The sequence below is a fragment of the Nerophis ophidion genome, linkage group LG02 (genome assembly GCF_033978795.1).
Source record: "Nerophis ophidion isolate RoL-2023_Sa linkage group LG02, RoL_Noph_v1.0, whole genome shotgun sequence".
Lineage (NCBI taxonomy): Eukaryota > Metazoa > Chordata > Actinopteri > Syngnathiformes > Syngnathidae > Nerophis > Nerophis ophidion.
In genome coordinates this window covers 87515988-87538272 of record NC_084612.1, presented here as the reverse complement: position 1 = coordinate 87538272, position 22285 = coordinate 87515988, and the positions used below count along the sequence as shown (strand labels likewise).

The following is a 22285-nucleotide window of genomic DNA, read 5'->3' as shown; positions in this document are numbered from 1 at the left end:
ACCAAGGTAAGCATCAAAAGGTATAGAAATGCAATCACGCAAATATAGAACAATAAAAGACTAAAAACAATAAAGTAACCGGAAACTGCTCATTAAGCCTTGTTGAACGAAGCTAGGCTACATTAACTTTAGTCGCGATACATTTCCAAATCTTTTTTATTTTAGTGTTTAACAATGTTCATTTTAATATCAAGGTATGCGATTAAACAACCAAAATAAACAACACATTTTAAAAAAGAGCAATAAAGTAAGTAACGCAACACCGTTAAGTCTTATTGAGCTAAACTAGGCTACATCCGTTGTAGTTGTGTAAAATTTCTCAAAACATCATTTAACAACGTTAATATTTATTTTAGAACCAAGGTAAGCATCAAAAGGTGTAGAAATGCAATCACGCAAATATAGAACAATAAAAGACTAAAAACAATAAAGTAACCGGAAACTGCTCATTAAGCCTTGTTGAACGAAGCTAGGCTACATTAACTTTAGTCGCGATACATTTCCAAATCTTCTTTATTTTAGTGTTTAACAATGTTCATTTTAATATCAAGGTATGCGATTAAACAACCAAAATAAACAACACATTTTAAAAAAGAGCAATAAAGTAAGTAACGCAACACTGTTAAGTCTTATTGAGCTAAACTAGGCTACATCCGTTGTAGTTGTGTAAAATTTCTCAAAACATCATTTAACAACGTTAATATTTATTTTAGAACCAAGGTAAGAATCAAAAGGTATAGAAATGCAATCACGCAAATATAGAACAATAAAAGACTAAAAACAATAAAGTAACTGGAAACTGCTAATTAAGCCTTGTTGAACGAAGCTAGGCTACATTAGCTTTAGTCGCGATACATTTCCAAATCTTCTTTGTTTCAATGTTTAACAATGTTCATTTTAATATCAAGGTATGCGATTAAACAACCAAAATAAACAACACATTTTAAAAAAGAGCAATAAAGTAAGTAACGCAACACCGTTAAGTCTTATTGAGCTAAACTAGGCTACATCCGTTGTAGTTGTGTAAAATTTCTCAAAACATCATTTAACAACGTTAATATTTATTTTAGAACCAAGGTAAGCATCAAAAGGTGTAGAAATGCTATCACGCAAATATAGAACAATAAAAGACTAAAAACAATAAAGTAACCGGAAACTGCTCATTAAGCCTTGTTGAACTAAGCTAGGCTACATTAACTTTAGTCGCGATACATTTCCAAATCTTCTTTATTTTACTGTTTAACAATGTTCATTTTAATATCAAGGTATGCAATTTAACGACCAAAATAAACAACGCATTTAACAAAAAGCAATAAAATAAGTAACGCAAAACTGTTAAGTCTTATTGAGCTAAGCTAGTCTACATCTGTTCGAGTTCTGCAAAATTCCTCAAAACATCATTTAACAACGTTAATATTTATTTTAGAACCAAGGTAAGAATCAAAAAGTGTAGAAATGCAATCACGCAAATATAGAACAATAAAAGACTAAAAACAATAAAGTAACCGGAAACTGCTGATTAAGTCTTGTTGAACAAAGCTCGGCTACATTAGCTTTAGTTGCGATAAATTTCCAAATCTTCCTTATTTCAGTGTTTAGCAATGTTCATTTTAATATCAAGTTATGCAATTAAACAACCAAAATACACAACAAATTTTAAAAAAGAGCAAAAAAGTAACAAACATGTTAAGTCTTATTGAGCTAAGCTATGCTACATCCGTTCGAGTTGTGCAAAATTTCTCAAAACATCCTTCAACAACGTTAATATTTATTTTAGAACCATGTTAATAATCAAAAAGTGTAGAAAAACAACCAAGCAAATATAGAACAATAAAAGTAAAAACAATAAAGTAACCGGAAACTGCTCATTAAGCCTTGTTGAACGAAGTTAGGCTACATTAGCTTTAGTCGCGATACATTTCCAAATCTTCCTTGTTTCAGTGTTTAACAATGTTCATTTTAATATCAAGTTATGCGATTAAACAGCCACAATAAACAACACATTTTAAAAAAGGGCAATAAAGTAAGTAACACAAAATGTTAAGTCTTATTGAGCCAAGCTATGCTACATCCGTTCGAGTTGTGCAAAATTTCTTAAAAAATCATTCAACAACGTTGATATTTATTTTAGAACCATGGTAAGAATAAAAAGTGTAGAAAAGCAACCAAGCAAATATAGAACAATACAAGACTAAAAACAATAAAGTAACCGGAAACTGCTCATTAAGTCTTGTTGAACGAAGCTCGGCTACCTTACCTTTAGTTGCGATACATTTTCAAATCTTGTTTGTTTCAGTATTTAACAATGTTCATTTTAATATCAAGTTATGCAATTAAACAACCAAAGTAAACAACAAATTAAAAAAAAGAGCAATAAAGTAACACAAACATTTTAAGTCTTATTGAGCTAATAAGTAAGGTAGGCTACATCCGTTCGAATTGTGCAAAATTCCTCAAATCATTTAACAACGTTAATATTCATTTCAGAACCTAGGTAAGAATCAAAAAGTGTAGAAAAATAACCAAGCAAATATAGAACAATAAAAGACTAAAAACAATGAAGTAACCGGAAACTGTTCATTAAGCCTTGTTGAACAAAGCTAGGCTACATTAGCTTTAGTCGCGATACATTTCCAAATCTTCTTTGTCAGTTTTTAACAATGTTCATTTTAATATCAAGGTATGCGATTAAACAACCAAAATAAACAACACATTTTTAAAAAGAGCATTAAAGTAAGTAATGCAACACTGTTAAGTCTTATTGAGCTAAGCTAGGCTACATGCTTTCGAGTTGTGCAAAATTTCTCAAAACATAACTCAACAACGATAATATTTATTTTAGAACCAAGGTAAGAATCAAGAAGTGTAGAAAAAACAAACCAAGCAAATACATAACAATAAAAGACCAAAAACAATAAAGTAACCGGAAACTGTTCATTAAGACTTGTTGAACGAAGCTAGGCTACATTAGCTTTAGTTGCAATAAATTTCCAAATCTTGTTTGTTTCAGTGTTTAACAATGTTCATTTTGATATAAAGGTATGCAATAAAACAACCAAAATAAAAACAGAACAACAAATTACAAAAAAGCAATAAAGTAGTACACAAAAATGCTAATTTATTCTTTTTGAGCTAAGCTAGCCTACATTTGTTCGAGTCGTGATAGATTCCTTAAATCTTCTTTTAACGTTGAAAACATATATGTTGATTTCAGAACCAAGTTAAGGTGTAGAAAAAACAACTAAAACAAAATACTGAACAATAATTTGACCAAAAACCAATAAAGTATAACGCAAACTGCTAATTAAGCTCAGTAGAACTATACTAAAGCTACATTAGCTATAGTAGCGATAAATTCCCAAATGTTGTTTGATTCGATGTTATACAATGTTAACTTTGGAACCAAGTTATGCATTTCAAATACTGAAAAACACATGAATAAAAATTTAAAAACGCAATAAAGTAACGCAAATAGGCTAATTTAGCGGTGTCAAGCTAAAGTTAAAGTACCAATGATTGTCACACGCACACTAGGTGTGGTGAAATTATTCTCTGCATTTGACCCATCACCCTTGATTACCTCCTGGGAGGTGAGGGAAGCAGTGAGCAGCAGCGGTGGCCGCGCCCGGGAATCGTTTTTGGTGATTTAAGATCTACAATCTATGATCTACGATTTACGATCTAAAATCTACGATTCACGATCCAAGATCTACGATTTAAGATATAAGATTTACGATCTAAGATTTAGGATTTACCATCTCAGAGTTACGATTTACGATCTAAGATTTACAATTTACGATCCAAGAGCTACGATTTACGATTTAGGATCCAAGATTTAGGATCTAAGATCCACGCTTTACGATTTAAGATCTAAGATCCACAATTTACGATTTACAATCTAAGATATAACGATTTACGCTCTATGATCTAAGATTTACGATCTAAGATTTAGGATCTAAGATCTACGATTTACAACTTAAGATTTAGGATCTACGATTCAAGATCTAAGATTTACAATTTATGATCCAAGATTTACAATCTGAGATCTACGATTTAAGATCTACGATTTACGATGTAAGATTTTCGATCTACGATTTACGATCTACGATTTACGATCCAAGATTTTTAATTTACGATCTAAGATTTACGGTTTACGATCTAAGATTTACGATTTACGATCCAAGATCTACGACTTAAGATCTAATTTTACGATTTAGGATCTAATAATTACGATCTAAGATTTACGATTTATGATCTAAGATCTACGATTTACGATTTTAGATCTAAGATCTACAATTTACGACCTAAGATATACGATCTAAGATATATGATTTACGATCTAAGATTTACGATTTAAGATATAAGATTTACAATTCATGATCTAAGATTTACGATCTAAGATTTACGATTCACGATCTAAGATCTACAATTTAAAATCTAAGATTTACGATTTACAATGTAAGATTTACGATCCATGATTTACGATCTAAGATCTAAGATTTACGATTTAAGATTTAAAATTTACGATTTACCATTTAAGATCCAAGATTTACGATCTATGATCTAAGATCTACAATTTAAGAGCTAAGATCTAAGATATGCTATATTAGCTCTTGCCCTTCTTACAAATGTTAAAATCTTTTTTGTTTATGTTTAACAATGTTGATTTTAGAACCAATGTCGAAAAACAACCAAACACAGGACAACACATTACAAAAAAGCCATAAAATAATGCAAAAATTCCCAATTTAGCTCAGTTTAGCTAAACTAGACTACATTAGCGCCTGACAAATTCCTAAATATTATTTGTTTTTGTTATATCAATGTTAATTTAGTATCAAGGTAAGCATCAACGAGTGTCGAAAAACAACCAAAGGACACAGGACATTAAATTACCAAAATAAAAGCCAGTTGTTTTTTTGGCTTGTTTAGTTGATGTCATTTAGCATGTAAAGAGATAACGCACACATGATTGTTTGTAGTTGTAGAGTGGTGTAGATTAGGACCTAAACTAGCCATAGTCTGTGGTGCTGTGTTAGGTTCCCCCCTCCGATAAGTGGTTAAGGTCCAAGGACTGACCTTAAATAAACAACGCAGGCTGTCTAATGATAAGGAAGATGGAAAAAAAAAGATTAGTGATTGGTAAGTCACGTGCTAAAATGTAGCAAATTGTTTTTTTAAATTTATACTAATCTTTATTTTAAACGATTAAATCCTGTTAAGACACATTTTTTAAATGTAATTTTAACTGTGTTGTTTGTGTGAAGTCTGCCTAGCAACAGCAAGCAGCCTTGCGTACAAAATGTGACGTGACAGCGAAATACAACATAAACAATTCTATTAAAATGTTATTTCAGTGGTGACATAAAGTATTTGTGTTATTTTTTTGCCATTTTGTGATATGTAGAACACTTGAAGTGTTGGTTAAATAGAGGCCCAGAAGTGCGAGAACAGAGAGAGGGTTTCGTGGTCTTCATGCACCATTTCAAATCCCCTGCACCCGAGTGTGAATGATTCCACCGTCTTTTTCTGGCGCCTACGCAGCCGTGCTTGTCACTTCGTTCATTTGCGTGATGAAGTGAGCAATGTTAACGCCACCGTGTCAAAGCTGAGGCGTGCATGTAGCGAATGCTCGTCATGCAGCGCCACAAACGTTCCCTGAACACAACACGATACAGACTGCAAAAAGACGATCATCTCTATCTCTTTACCTTTTCTTTTCTTTTTTTGTTGTGGCCATTTTCACCTTGTAGTGTTTGCAATCTAACTTGCGTTATTGACGCATGCATGTCATTTTTATGGACTATGAAAAGTGAAAATAAAACATGTTTAAAAATACACTAAAAACTGATCCTTCTTGCCACTAATAGAGGGCCATACGTCAAATGTTGGTAAAGATATTGCTAATACCGCTACTTTGCATTGGTTCTTTCGTTCATCGTTTTGTTTTTTTGTTCATTTGTTTGTTCGTATGCTCGTTCATTCCTTAGCAACAAACCTCTTTTCTTTTTCTGTTCTTTCTTTATTTTACGTACAGTTGTTTGTTCATTCAGTAGTTTGTTCCTTCATTCTTTTGCTTGTCCTTTCAGTAGTTTTTTCATTTGTTTGTTCGTTCATTAGCAAGAAATGTTTTATTTATTTATTTGTTGTTTTGTCGTTCGTTTTTTTCCCTCAGTCGTTCAGTTGTTTGTTAATTTGTTTGTTTGTTCATTCATGAGCAAGGAACCTATTTTCTCCTTCTGTTCGTTCAACTTTTATGTTCAGTTGTTTGTTCATTCAGCCATTCGCTCTTTGGGTCTTTTGCTTGTCCGTTTTGTTAATTTGTTTGTTCGTTAATTCGTTTGTTCGTTCATTAGCCACATAATTATTTTGTTCGTTTGTTTTGTCGTTTGTTTTTCTCGGTAGTTCACTCGTTCATTCTTTTGTTGGTTCGTTCATTCATTAGCAACATAACTCTATTTGTTCATCCGTTTGTTGTTATGTTCGTTTTTTTGTTCGTTCTTTTTTCTCGGTCGCTCATGTTGGTTCGTTTATTTGTTGGTTTGTTCGTTTATTAGCAACATAACTCTATTCGTTCATCCGTTTGTTGTGTTGTTAATTTTTTTGTTTGTTCTTTTTTCTCGGTCGCTCAAGTTGGTTCGTTTATTCGTTGGTTTGTTCGTTTATTAGCAAAATAACTCTTTATGTTCGTCTGTTTGTTTTTTTGTTAGTTTTGTTGTTTGTTCGTATGTTCGTTCGTTTGTTCGTTCGTATATTTGTTTGTATGTTTGTTCGTATGTTCGTTCGTATATTTGTTTGTATGTTTGTTCGTATGTTCGTTCGTTCATTCGTTGGTTGCATCGTTTTTTACTCGTTCGTTCGTATGTTCCTTTGTCCATTTTGATCGTTTGTTTGTCGTTTTGAACATTATGTTGTTCGTTCTTTTTTTGTTCGTTTGTTCATTTGTTGGTTTGTTCGTTCATTGGCAACATAACTCATTTTTTTCATCCATTTGATGTTTTGTTAATTTTGTCGTTTGTTCTTTTTCTCGTTCGTTCGTATGTTCATTTGTTGATTTGTTCGTTGAGTTGTTTGTTCTTTTTCTCATTCTTTCAGTGTGTTGTTCAGCCATTCATTAGCAACATACAGTAACTCCTTTCGTTTTTTTTTTTTTTGTGAAATTTGTCAAAGTGTTTGAATTTTTTTGTGATTTCTGCCCTTAATTAGTTGATCATGATTACCATAGGTCACACCCTCCCTAATTTTACAGATTTCCTTCAAACCAATTAGAATTAAATGTTTACTTAATGGAAATGTGCAGAAACATCCTTTTATAAAATAATTAATATACTGAATAATATAGTGGCCACTTTGTAGAGGTGCAGGAGACATGTGCTGCGCTGTTATTTCCGACCCTGTGGTGTTTTTATCGTTGTCACCATTTCCTGTTTTTGGGGGGCTTTTACATGACAAGTTCCAGCCAGGTGGGAAATGTGACAGTGGTCTTCCCTGGCAGAAAGTCAGAATGACGTTGTCATGGTTTCCAGTGGGAACAGGAGCAGAAGCAGACCCTCCCTGCATGTCTGATAAGCGAGTGTTTGAATGTTGCTGACTCGGACACTTAGCAGGACACTTACCAATAACACTGCATCGTGTGTGCTGTTACCACATCACATTGGCTTTTTTAGAATGTCAGACTACAGATAACGCGGGTTGTCTTCGACTAAGGATTTTCACCGTCTGAAATGTAACGGAACGTTTGTTCCATGCAGCTTAGCATGCATGCAACATTTATCCACAGATTAGCAGATCTCAGTTGTGACTGTTCCTACCTCTAAAAGATTAACAAACCCAGATAAATAAATAATCACGGCAGAGCTTTGGCTTTGGCCGACCACTGTCTCGGCTAGAGGAAGTCAACGTCGTAACAAGGTTTTTATAGTTGAACCAGGAGAAGGATCATTACCATTGAAGCTACACCCCAATGTTCAATTTCTGGCGAGTCTGACCTGGGGCAGATGGCATCCCAAGGCTAAGGCGGTGCGATGGCACACGATCCGACTACAAGGTTGATCGTAGAATCGGATCTCTTCTAATCAAAAAGACACCCTTTCAGATAACTCTTGTAAAAAAAAAGTAATTGTGAAGTCTGTTGTGTAGCAGTGTTACTTCAAACTATAATAAGCAATTTTGGTACAAATTGCACGGGAATGCAAAAAAGTCAAATGGTAACAGTTAGCACACGAGCCAAATATTGTCAGGTTACAAAAAAATTTGACTTGTAGGTTTAAAGCTGCCTGGTTCGGTCCTTGCTCTCGTGTTCCGCTTGGGTCGATTGCATTAGAGACAAGCGTGCTAGCAACCTCGCTAAAAGCCCAGGCTTTTGATGTCGTCAGGGAGTGAGGTTTACCAACGTACATTGGCCTTCGTTAAACTCATCCCCCCTGAACCTTAATCTCACCCTTTGTGCCACATTATATGTTTAAGAAAAGTGCTTTTTACAGATAAAGTTTGATTTGATCCAGGTCACTGCTTCTCTTCAAACCGCCTCATTCTGTCCCTGCTCTCCTATTCCACTTCTTACTCGAACCTGGATGGTCCGCGTGAGAGACGAGCGTGCTAGCTACCGAGCCACTGAGGTTGTCAGAAAGTGAGGTTCACCAATACCACACCGGCTGGCCTTTGTTAGACCAACAGTTAGCATTCATCTAGTACCGAAATGGCTGGTGCCAAAACCCCAAATATATAAAATAAATATAAGTCTAAGACCAGCTCTGACCAATCTAAGTCAATGAGCATGAAGTGATGAAGCCTACTGAGGTATTAGCACCAGCCGCTAAACTAGATCTGACCAATATAAGTCTATGTGCATTAACTGATGAAGCCTACTGAGGTATTGCCTCGGGCCACGAGACTAGATCTGACCAATCTAAGTCTATGAGTATGAAGTGATGAAGCCTACTGAGGTATTGACAATGGCCGCTAGACCAGACCTGACCAATCTAAGTCGAAGACTAGCTCTGAACAATCTAAGTCAATGAGCATGAAGTGATGAAACCTACTGAGGTATTAGCACCAGCCGCTAAACTAGATCTGACCAATATAAGTCTATGTGCATGAACTGATGAAGCCTACTGAGGTATTGCCTCGGGCCACGAGACTAGATCTGACCAATCTAAGTCTATGAGTATGAAGTGATGAAGCCTACTGAGGTATTGACAATGGTCGCTAGACTAGACCTGACCAATCTAAGTCGAAGACTAGCTCTGACCAATCTAAATCTGTGAGCATGAAGTGATGAAACCTGCTGAGGTATTGACAATGGCCGCTAGACTAGATCTGACCAATCTAAGTCCAAGACTAGATCTGACCAATCTAAGCCGCTAGACTAGATCTGACCAATCTAAGTCTATGAGCATGACCTGATGAAGCCTACTGAGGTATTGGTTCGGGCCACTACACCAGATCTGACCTATTTAAGTCTATGAGCATGAACTTATGAAGCCTACTGAGGTATTGGCTCGGGCCACTAGACTAGATCTAACCAATCTAAGTCTAAGACTAGATCTGACCAATCTTAGTCTATGACCATGAACTGATAAATCCTACTGAGGTATTGGCTCAGGCCGCTAGACTAGATCTGACCAAACTAAGTCTAAGACTAGATCTGACCAATTTAAGTCTATGAGCATGACCTGATGAAGCCTACTGAGGTATTGGTTCGGGCCACTAGACCAGATCTGACCTATTTAAGTCTATGAGCATGAACTTATGAAGCCTGCTGAGGTACCAGGCACCAGCCGCTAGACTACATCTGACCAATCTAAGTCCAAGACTAGATCTGACCAATCTAAGTCTATGAGCATGAACTGATGAAGCCTACTGAGCTATAGGCTCAAGCCGCTAGACTAGATGTGACCAATCTAAGTCTATGAGCATGAACTGATGAAGCCTACTGAGGTATTGGTTTGGGCTGCTTGACCAGATCTGACCTATTTAAGTCTATGAGCATGAACTTATGAAGCCTACTGAGGTATTGGCTCGGGCCACTAGACTGGATCTAACCAATCAAAGTCTAAGACTAGATCTGACCAATCTTAGTCTATGACCATGAACTGATAAAGCCAACTGAGGTATTGGTTCGGGCCGCTAGACTAGATCTTACCAATCTAAGACTAAAACTAGATGTGACCAATCTAAGTCTATGAGCATGAACTGATGAAGCCTACTGAGCTATAGGCTCAAGCCGCTAGACTAGATCTGACCAATCTAAGTCTTTGAGCATGAACTGATGAAGCCTACTGAGGTATTGGTTCGGGCCGCTAGACCAGATCTGACCTATTTAAGTCTATGAGCATGAACTTATGAAGCCTACTGAGGTATTGGCTCGGGCCACTAGACTGGATCTAACCAATCAAAGTCTAAGACTAGATCTGACCAATCTTAGTCTATGACCATGAACTGATAAATCCTACTGAGGTATTGGCTCAGGCCGCTAGACTAGATCTGACCAAACTAAGTCTAAGACTAGATCTGACCAAACTAAGTCTAAGACTAGATCTGACCAATCTAAGTCTATGAGCATGACCTGATGAAGCCTACTGAGATATTGGTCCGGGCCACTAGACCAGATCTGACCTATTTAAGTCTATGAGCATGAACTTATGAAGCCTGCTGAGGTACCAGGCACCAGCCGCTAGACTAGATCTGACCAATCTAAGTCCAAGACTAGATCTGACCAATCTAAATCCAAGACTAGATCTGACCAATCTAAGTCTATGAGCATGAACTAATCAAGCCTACTGAGGTATTGGCTCGGGCCACTAGACTAGATCTTACCAATCTAGGACTAAAACTAGATGTGACCAATCTAAGTCTATGAGCATGAACTGATAAAGCCAACTGAGGTATTGGTTCGGGCTGCTAGACTAGATCTTACCAATCCAAGACTAAAACTAGATGTGACCAATCTAAGTCTATGAGCATGAACTGATGAAGCCTACTGCTAGACCAGATCTGACCTATTTAAGTCTATGAGCATGAACTTATGAAGCCTACTGTGGTATTGGCTCGGGCCACTAGACTAGATCTGACCAATCTAAGTCTAAGACTAGATCTGACCAATCTTAGTCTATGACCATGAACTGATGAATCCTACTGAGGTATTGGCTCAGGCCGCTAGACTAGATCTGACCAAACTAAGTCTAAGACTAGATGTGACCAATCTAAGTCGATGAGCATGAACTTATGAAGCCTACTGAGGTATTGGCTCGGGCCACTAGACTAGATCTAACCAATCTAAGTCTAAGACTAGATCTGACCAATCTTAGTCTATGACCATGAACTGATGAATCCTACTGATGTATTGGCTCAGGCCGCTAGACTAGATCTGACCAAACTAAGTCCAAGACTAGATGTGACCAATCTAAGTCGATGAGCATGAACTGATGAAGCCTACTCAGATGAGAGGAGAAATGTCTTCCAAGAGAAACAAAACAATCCAGTTGCGATCAATTGAATGCCCTGATAAAAAAGCTACTCATCATCGGCGGTCGCTCAAACGAGTATGACGATCCTCCTGTAGGACTGTATCCCTTTATGGAGGATGCCTGTGCGTGACTTTGTTTAACGTGAGGAGACTGGTGCACAGACAGTCACCACACAATCCTTGACAGAATTGGGTGAGGGTCCAGTGGCATGGAGTCCAAGACGACTGGGGACCCTTTACTGCTGCAGCCTTCCTCCGCCATTGCAGCCGTTGTGGTAGTTCTTAAATCTACCGACTTCCGCCTACTCTGCCGTTGAGGTCTTCATTGTATCCCTGGCTAGGGGGCAGTCAGGTACTAGGGCTTTGCCAAGGGCCACCTGGGGGAACAGTAGTAAAGGGATTAACCTCCTAGTGCCCCAAGACCCCATAGAGGAGCCTCCACTGCCGGATGCACTTTAACATCATGCCCAGGTAAACAAAGTAACATTAGCATGCTAACAGTAAACATGTGTCAAGTGCCAAAATACATCAATCAATCAATCAATGTTTACTTATATAGCCCTAAATCACTAGTGTCTCAAAGGGCTGCACAAACCACTACGACATCCTCGGTAGGCCCACATAAGGGCAAGGAAAACTCACACCCAGTGGGACATCGGTGACAATGATGACTATGAGAACCTTGGAGAGGAGGTAAGCAATGGATGTCGAGCGGGTCTAACATGATACTGTGAAAGTTCAATCCGTAATGGATCCAACACAGTCGCGAGAGTCCAGTCCAAAGGAAACCATCCCAAGCGGAGGCGGATCAGCAGCGCAGAGATGTCCCCAGCCGATACACAGGCAAGCAGTACATGGCCACCGGATCGGACCGGACCCCCTCCACAAGGGAGAGTGGGACATAGAAGAAAAAGAAAAGAAACGGCAGATCAACTTGTCTAAAAAGGGAGTCTATTTAAAGGCTAGAGTATACAAATGAGTTTTAAGGTGAGACTTAAATGCTTCTACTGTGGTGACATCTCGAACTGTTACCGGGAGGGCATTCCAGAGTACTGGAGCCCGAAATGACAACGCTCTATAGTCAGCAGACTTTTTTTGGGCTCTAGGAATCACTAATAAGCCGGAGTCTTTTGAAGGCAGATTTCTTGCCGGGACATATGGTACAATACAATCGGCAAGATAGGATGGAGCTAGACCGTGTAGTATTTTATACGTAAGTAGTAAAACCTTAAAGTCACATCTTAAGTGCACAGGAAGCCAGTGCAGGTGAGCCAGTACAGGTATATATGTATGTATATATGTATATAAAGGTATATACAGTACAGGTGTAATGTGATCAAACTTTCTTGTTCTTGTCAAAAGTCTAGCAGCCGCATTTTGTACCAACTGTAATCTTTTAATGCTAGACATGGGGAGACCCGAAAATAATCCGTTACAGTAGTCGAGGTGAGACGTAACAAACGCATGGATAATGATCTCAGCGTCTTTAGTGGACAGAATGGAGCGAATTTTAGCGATATTACGGAGATGAAAGAAGGATTTGCAAATCATTGTATTCCGTTTATATTTACATCTAACACAATTTCCCAACTCATATGGAAACGGGGTTTGTATGTTTTGGCGCATTCACACAATGATAAAACGTGCTGAGATTAAGCGCATGGTCCATGAACCTCCATGAACTCGGGAAATAAAAGGTGGCGTAGCTGATGTTAGCGTGTAGCCTCCTCCTCCTCAGCTGAGCATGAACATTCCCAGTCAGTTATCAGAGTCTATTTTGGAATGTTCAGCTCAGCCTGTCATGCTGAGTGCTGCTGACAAATGTCTCACCTTCTTCTTTGTGGGTCTTTATGCAAGCAGACGACGGGCATGGCGCTGTAGTTTGGTCAACCGCAGTGTTTGTCAGGTTAGGAGTGGTGTGAGTCACTGCCAGGACTGGACTTCTTCACAAATGACCTACACATCCTAAGAGAAGAATGCCCTGATCCTGGCTAAGACAGAGGACGACATCTGTCTCCTATCTAGACTGGTCTGGTCCGGGGTGTGGGAGGCTGGGCTGAAGATAGACCTGTGACAAAAACATGGTGGTGTTTAGAGAAAAACCATTAGTGGCTTGTGGTTGAAGTGTGGGGGTCATAAATCAAGGACCTAGATTGCTAGAAGACGAGCGTGATTATGGTAATAAACGCAAAAAGCCCAGATGATAACAATCCGAATTCACCGTTGTCTTCCTTCAATCGCTTTGCTACATTCATTCATTTTCTCTGTTTTGTGCATCTGGAAATAATCCGGTTTTCACTTCCAAGAAGCTTCAGAATCACGGTCATCAACAAATTCGCTCCATTCTGTCCACTAAAGACGCTGAGATCATTATCCATGCGTTTGTTACGTCTCGTCTCGACTACTGTTACGTATTATTTTCGGGTCTCCCCATGTCTAGCATTAAAAGATTACAGTTGGTACAAAATGCGGCTGCTAGACTTTTGACAAGAACAAGAAAGTTTGATCACATTACGCCTGTACTGGCTCACCTGCACTGGCTTCCTGTGCACTTAAGATGTGACTTTAAGGTTTTACTACTTACGTATAAAATACTACACGGCCTAGCTCCATCCTATCTTGCCGATTGTATTGTACCATATGTCCCGGCAAGAAATCTGCGTTCAAAGGACTCCGGCTTATTAGTGATCCCCAAAGCCCAAAAAAAGTCTGCGGGCTGTAGAGCTTTTTCATTTCGGGCTCCAGTACTCTGGAATGCCCTCCCGGTAACAGTTTGAGATGCCACCTCAGTAGAAGCATTTAAGTCTCACCTTAAAACTCATTTGTATACTCTAGCCTTTAAATAGACTCCCTTTTTAGACCAGTTGATCTGCCGTTTCTTTTCTTTTTCTTCTATGTCCCACTCTCCCTTGTGGAGGGGGTCCGGTCCTATCCGGTGGCCATGTACTGCTCGCCTGTGTATCGGCTGGGGACATCTCTGCGCTGCTGATCAGCCTCCGCTTGGGATGGTTTCCTGCTGGCTCCGCTGTGAACGGGACTCTCGCTGCTGAGTTGGATGCGCTTTGGACTGGACTCTCGCGACTGTGTTGGATCCAATATGGATTGATCTTTCACAGTAGCATGTTCTCATAGTCATCATTGTCACCAACGTCCCACTGGGTCATTATTGTCACCGACGTCCCACTGGGTGTGAGTTTTCCTTGCCCTTATGTGGGCCTACCGAGGATGTCGTAGTGGTTTGTGCAGCCCTTTGAGACACTAGTGATTTAGGGCTATATAAGTAAACATTGATTGATTGATCAACGGGCACTGCAAAGGTCACATGGCCTATTAACATTCTTCAGTCCAAAGCTGAATACCTGATGGACCATGTGATTACTTCTTGTTGTCCCGCGGGAAAACCTCCTGGCACTCCTTTTATGGTCCCTGAAGGCAGGAACAGGTCTCAGAAACAATGTATGGACTGAAGCAAACATCGCAATCAATCAGAGATTGGATCTTGGATCTTCATTCTCTATCCGAGCAACAGTCGGCTTCCAAGTTCGATCACATTACGCCTATACAGGCCCACCTGCACTGGCTCCTGGAACACTTAAGGTGCACTTTAAGGTTCTGTTACTTAAGAACAAAATACAAAATGGTTAATCCGTAATATCGCTAAAATTCGCTCCATTCTGTCCACTAAAGACGCTGAGATCATTATCCATGCGTTTGTTACGTCTCGCCTCGACTACTGTAACGTATTATTTTCGGGTCTCCCCATGTCTAGCATTAAAAGATTACAGTTGGTAGAAAATGCGGCTGCTAGACTTTTGACAAGAACAAGAAAGTTTGATCACATTACGCCTGTACTGTATATACCTTTATATACATATATACATACATATATACCTGTACTGGCTCACCTGCACTGGCTTCCTGTGCACTTAAGATGTGACTTTAAGGTTTTACTACTTACGTATAAAATACTACACGGTCTAGCTCCATCCTATATTGCCGATTGTATTGTACCATATGTCCCGGCAAGAAATCTGCGTTCAAAGGACTCCGGCTTATTAGTGATTCCCAAAGCCCAAAAAAAGTCTGCGGGCTATAGAGCGTTTTCCGTTCGGGCTCCAGTACTCTGGAATGCCCTCCCGGTAACAGTTCGAGATGCCACCTCAGTAGAAGCATTTAAGTCTCACCTTAAAACTCATTTGTATACTCTAGCCTTTAAATAGACTCCCTTTTTAGACTAGTTGATCTGCCGTTTCTCTTCTTTTTCTTCTATGTCCCACTCTCCCTTGTGGAGGGGGTCCGGTCCGAGGGGGTCCGGTCCGATCCGGTGGCCATGTACAGCTTGCCTGTGTATCGGCTGGGGACATCTCTGCGATGCTGATCCGCCTCCGCTTGGGATGGTTTCCTGCTGGCTCCGCTGTGAACGGGACTTTCGCTGCTGTGTTGGATCCGCTTTGGACTGGACTCTCGCGACTGTGTTGGATCCATTGTGGATTGAACTTTCACAGTATCATGTTAGACCCGCTCGACATCCATTGCTTTCCTCCTCTCTAAGGTTCTCATAGTCATCATTGTCACCGACGTCCCACTGGGTCATTATTGTCACCGACGTCCCACTGGGTGTGAGTTTTCCTTGCCCTTATGTGGGCCTACCGAGGATGTCGTAGTGGTTTGTGCAGCCCTTTGAGACACTAGTGATTTAGGGCTATATAAGTAAACATTGATTGATTGATTGATTGATTGATAATCATCACCTTATATCAGTGATTGTATTGTCTGCAGCTCTAGGGCGTTTTCCTTTTGGGCTCCAGTACTCTGGAATACCCTACCACCAACGGTTAGAGATTCTACCTCAGTTGGAGCATTTAAAGGCCTACTGAAATGAGATTTTCTTATTCAAACGGGGATATCAGGTCCATTCTATGTTTCATACTTGATCATTTCGCGATATTACCATATTTTTGCTGAAAGGATTTAGTAGAGAACATCGACGATAAAGTTCGCAACTAATAAAAAAGCCTTTTCTTTACCGGAAGTAGCAGACGATGTGCGTGTGACGTCACGGGTTGTAGAGCTCATCACATCCTCACATTTTTTACAATCATAGCCACCAGCAGCTAGAGCGATTCGGACCGAGAAAGCGACAATTTCCCCATTAATTTGAGCCAGGATGAAAGATTCACGGATGAGGATATTGAGAGTGAAGGACTAGAAAGAAAGAAAAAGGCGATTGCAGTGGGAACGATTCAGATGTTTTTTAGACACTTTTACTAGGATTATTTTGGAAAATACTAGTGTTTTAGTGAGATTATATAGTACCTGAAAGTCGGAGGGGTGTGGCCACGGGTGTGGTGACCGCCAGTGTCTCCGTGGGAGGAGGTAAATAGTCTGCAGCAGCCGCAGGAGGACGCGGGCTACGCTCATAACTACGGTAAGAGCCAACTTATTACCACAATTTTCTCACCGAAACCTGCCGGTTGACATGTCTCCCGTCCAAAGGCAAAACCCAGTAACTCAATTTTGGTCAAAACTGAGCTGATAATAATGTTGGAGTTCCCAGGTGATATGCTTTACAGTAGTGTATGCGATATTGTAATTTGTTCCGTAAGTAAGCTGTTACGCGCATGGCAGGACCTAGCAACTACCACATAACCGCGTAGATACAACAGAAAAACCTAGTATCTCAAGGGACCAATCGGAGCTTCTTTGTCAGTCGCCTTATTGTCTTTAATGAGACATTTGCACGACGCTCAACCTGATTATGTGATATTATGGCACGAGGGGATATTTGGAAGATTGGCCCAGGACGTTGCAAGCACCTTCATTCAATCAATCAATCAATCAATCAATCAATGTTTATTTATATAGCCCCAAATCACAAATGTCTCAAAGGACTGCACAAATCATTACGACTACAACATCCTCGGAAGAACCCACAAAAGGGCAAGGAAAACTCACACCCAGTGGGCAGGGAGAATTCACATCCAGTGGGACGCCAGTGACAATGCTGACTATGAGAAACCTTGGAGAGGACCTCAGATGTGGGCAACCCCCCCCCCCCCCCCCCCCCCCCCTCTAGGGGACCGAAAGCAATGGATGTCGAGCGGGTCTAACATGATACTGTGAAAGTTCAATCCATAGTGGCTCCAACACTGCCGCAAAATGTATTGTTCTTGATTCTTCCCCTTGCATACTCTTTTGGGCAGATAACTGTAGAGGTCAAAATAAACACTGGACGCTGTACACGGCTCATGCAAACGCAGAATGGGGCCCCACCCGAGATCGTGATAAAATATCTGGAGAAAGGTGCACACGTTCATGAGAGCAGATTCAATCGGCAAGAAAATGAAAGCTCAAGAAGACATCTTTACCTTTGATGACTTTGTAGATCTTTGTAAGACAGCATCAAGATAGATTGCGTTTCCATTGTTTTCTCAAAATCAGCTAGAAGTGAGTTACTAGGTTTTGCCTTTGGACGGGAGATGTGGTCGGGATCCATGTTCGCTTGACCGCTCTGTTCCATAGTAAAGCTTTTTTTCCCTTGGCCTCAGTCTGCACCCCCACTCCATGGCCCAGGTTAAGACCGATTTTTTTAATTTTTTATTTTTTATTTTATTTTAATCTTCTATTCTTTTCTCCCATCCCCCCCACTGTTTACCTGTATGTCATCTTTTTTGTAAGGGGCGCTGGAAGCCGGCAGACCCGTCAGCGATCCTGTTCTGTCTCCCTGTAATGTGTGTCTGATCTTGAATGGGATTGTGCTGAAAATTTGAATTTTCCTGAAGGAACTCTCCTGACGGAATAAATAAAGTACTATCTAATCTAATCTAATCTAGCTTCACCTTCGGGAATTTTAAACAAGGAAACACCGGCTGTGTTTGTGTGGCTAAAGGCTAAAAGCTTCCCACCTCCATCTTTCTACTTTGACTTCTCCATTATTAATTGAACAAACTTGCAAAAGATTCAGCAACACAGATGTCCAGAATACTGTGTAATTATGCGATTAAAGCAGACTACTTGTAGCTTGGATCGGGCTGGAAAACAATGTCCGCTACAACCCGAGACGTCAAACGCACGCGTGATCGTACGCGTCATCATACCGCGACGTTTTCGACACGACACTTCGCGGCAAATTTAAAATTGCAATTTAGTGTTAAGATCCGTACTCCGATCTTCCCATATTATAGTTTGTTGCATTTTTATTCACTCCGTCGTTCTACCCTCATACTTCCTGTTTAGTCATCACCATGGTTACTCATCAGTTCACCTGCTGCTTACGCCCCGCATACCTGCTGCAGATAATCACCGTCACTTTATAAGCCGTCCTCTTTTGTTTGTTCAGCCTGGGTTCGTAATTTGCTTCCACGCAACAAGTTACGCCTGCACTCTGTCATCGTATGTATATTCTCGCTAGTTTTTCACGCTCAGCCATTTGTTTATTCCAGCTCTCATGCTGTATGTTTTGTTTTACTCTTTAATGTGTTTATGTGCCAGTTTAGTTCTCATTTTTGTATATCCTAGCTTTTATGCTAGCGTCCTTTGTTTGTTTTATTCTACTAGCTCCAGCATTTTTGTTATATAGCTGTTTTTGTTATTTAAATAAATTGTGTATAACTTACCTTTGCTGTGTTCACTTGACGCATCCTCGAGGGATCACAATGCCGAACCAGCGTAACATTTAGTAAACTAAAAAGGCCGTGTTGGCATGTGTTGCAATGTTAATATTTCATCATTGATATATAAACTATCAGACTGCGTGGTCGGTAGTAGTGGCTTTCAGTAGGCCTTTAAGTCCCACCTTAAAACTCATTTATATACCGGACAATTCCACAAACTTTATGGCTGGCTCACATCGTGGTCACTCTGTGATCACGTACGACCGCCAGCCACTTCTGGATGTGGACATATCGGGCCGTTTTGGACTGATAGACGCTTGCGTGCTAGACTTGCTAACTAGCATGGGAATACGTCGGTCCTGCTAGACACCAAACTCTATTTAATAATACAACTCTAACATTTGACAACCAAACAATTAAACAAGGCGACACGGTAAAGAATCTGGGTATTATCTTCGACCCAACTCTCTCCTTTGAGTCACACATTAAAAGCGTTACTAAAACGGCCTTCTTTCATCTCCGCAATATCGCTAAAATTCGCTCCATTCTGTCCACTAAAGACGCCGAGATCATTATCCATGCGTTTGTTACGTCTCGCCTCGACTACTGTAACGTATTATTTTCGGGTCTCCCCATGTCTAGCATTAAAAGATTACAGTTGGTACAAAATGCGGCTGCTAGACTTTTGACAAGAACAAGAAAGTTTGATCACATTACGCCTGTACTGGCTCACCTGCACTGGCTTCCTGTGCACTTAAGATGTGACTTTAAGGTTTTACTACTTACGTATAAAATACTACACGGTCTAGCTCCATCCTATCTTGCCGATTGTATTGTACCATATGTCCCGGCAAGAAATCTGTGTTCAAAGGACTCCGGCTTATTAGTGATCCCCAAAGCCCAAAAAAAGTCTGCGGGCTGTAGAGCTTTTTCATTTCGGGCTCCAGTACTCTGGAATGCCCTCCCGGTAACAGTTCGAGATGCCACCTCAGTAGAAGCATTTAAGTCTCACCTTAAAACTCATTTGTATGCTCTAGCCTTTAAATAGACTCCCTTTTTAGACCAGTTGATCTGCCGTTTCTTTTCTTTTTCTTCTATGTCCCACTCTCCCTTGTGGAGGGAGTCCGGTCCGATCCGGTGGCCATGTACTGCTCGCCTGTGTATCGGCTGGGGACATCTCTGCGCTGCTGATCAGCCTCCTCTTGGGATGGTTTCCTGCTGGCTCCGCTGTGAACGGGACTCTCGCTGCTGTGTTGGATCCGCTTTGGACTGGACTCTCGCGACTGTGTTGGATCCATTGTGGATTGATCTTTCACAGTATCATGTTCTCATAGTCATCATTGTCACCGACGTCCCACTGGGTCATTATTGTCACCGATGTCCCACTGGGTGTGAGTTTTCCTTGCCCTTATGTGGGCCTACCGAGGATGTCGTAGTGGTTTGTGCAGCCCTTTGAGACACTAGTGATTTAGGGCTATATAAGTAAACATTGATTGATTGATTGATTGATATATACTCTAGCTGCTAAATAAACCCCTTTTTAGACCAGTTGACCTGCTGCCTTTCGGCCTTGTCCTCCCCGCTCCTGTCTGGAGAGAATACCAGGTGGCCACAGTTAATTTCTGGAAAAGGTACCAGTTCGGAATAGGTGTTTAGCTGACAAGAATTGAGACCCGACATGGACCACTCTTTAAAGCACAGCTACAGACATCTCTGCGTAGCTGACTGGCTGAGGCTGGAAGAAGATTCACTTCCCTCATGACTATCTGCTGATTTCCAGACAGACTGAACTCCCACTTTATCTGTAAAATTAAGGAGTAATTAATTTATCAGAATTAATTTATGTCTATGTCTCCCGACTGGCCTGGGAACGCCTCGGGATCCCCCGGGAAGAGCTAGACGAAGTGGCTGGGGAGAGGGAAGTCTGGGTTTCCCTGCTTAGGCTGTTGCCCCCGCGACCCGACCTCGGATAAGCGGAAGATGATAGATGGATGGATGGAAGAATTAATTTAGCAATTCCAGAACTGTACCCACTTGACATACAATCCCTTCCCAAGGTTTCTTCTTTTTTTCCATCTTAGTTTTTTTTTTTTTTCCTTACCCAGATGTCGGTTTAGATGAGGGGATGTCGTTGTGAGTTTGTGAAGCCCTTTGAGACATTTGTGATTATTGTTCGGAATTGATTGAACTGCTGCTCCCAACTTTGTGAGAACATTTTTGGAAAGTCCCCCCCTCTGTACCTGAAGTTTGCTGTGAAAGCACTACAAACCCCGTTTCCATATGAGTTGGGAAATTGTGTTAGATGTAAATATAAACGGAATACAAAGATTTGCAAATCGTTTTCAACCCATATTCAGTTGAATATGCTACGAAGACAACATATTTGATGTTCAAACTTATAAACATTGTTTTTTGTGCAAATAATGATTAACTTTACAATTTGATGCCAGCAACACGTTACAAAGAAGTTGGAAAGGTGGCAATAAATACTGATAAAGTCGAGGAATGCTCATCAAACACTTATATGGAACATCCCACAGGTGTGCAGGCTAATTGGGAACAGGTGGGCGCCATAATTAGGTATAAAAACAGCTTCCATGAAATGTTCAGTAATTCACAAACAAGGATGGGGTGAGGGTCACCACTTTGTAAGCAAATCGTCAAACAGTTTTAGAACAACATTTCTCAACGAACTATTGCAAGGAATTTAGGGATTTTACCATCTACGGTCCGTAAAATCATCAAAAGGTTCAGAGAATCTGGAGAAATCACTGCACGTAAAAGATGGTATTACAGACCTTTGATCTCTCAGGCGGTACTGCATCAAAAACCGACATCAGTGTGTAAAAGATATCACCACATGGGCCCAGGAACACTTCTTGAAACCACTGTCAGTAACTACAGTAGGTCGCTACGACTGTAAGTGCAAGTTAAAACTCTACTAGGGACGGCGTGGCACAGTGGAAGAGTGGCCGTGCGCAACCCAAGGGTCCCTGGTTCAATCCCCACCTAGTAGCAACCTCGTCACGTCCGTTGTGTCCTGAGCAAGACACTTCACCCTTGCTCCTGATGGGTGCTGGTTGGCGTCTTGCATGGCAACTCCCTCCATCAGTGTGTGAATGTGTGTGTGAATGGGTAAATGTGGAAGTAGTGTCAAAGCGCTTTGAGTACCTAGAAGGTAGAAAAGCGCTATACAAGTACAACC

At 40.4% G+C, this 22285-nt stretch overlaps 1 protein-coding gene across 2 annotated transcripts in view; it reads left to right on the top strand.

Annotated features, from left to right (window-relative positions):
• Positions 1-22285, top strand: part of LOC133547938 (plakophilin-3-like) — an 86894-nt gene that overhangs the window by 1202 nt on the left and 63407 nt on the right. The window lies entirely within an intron of this gene.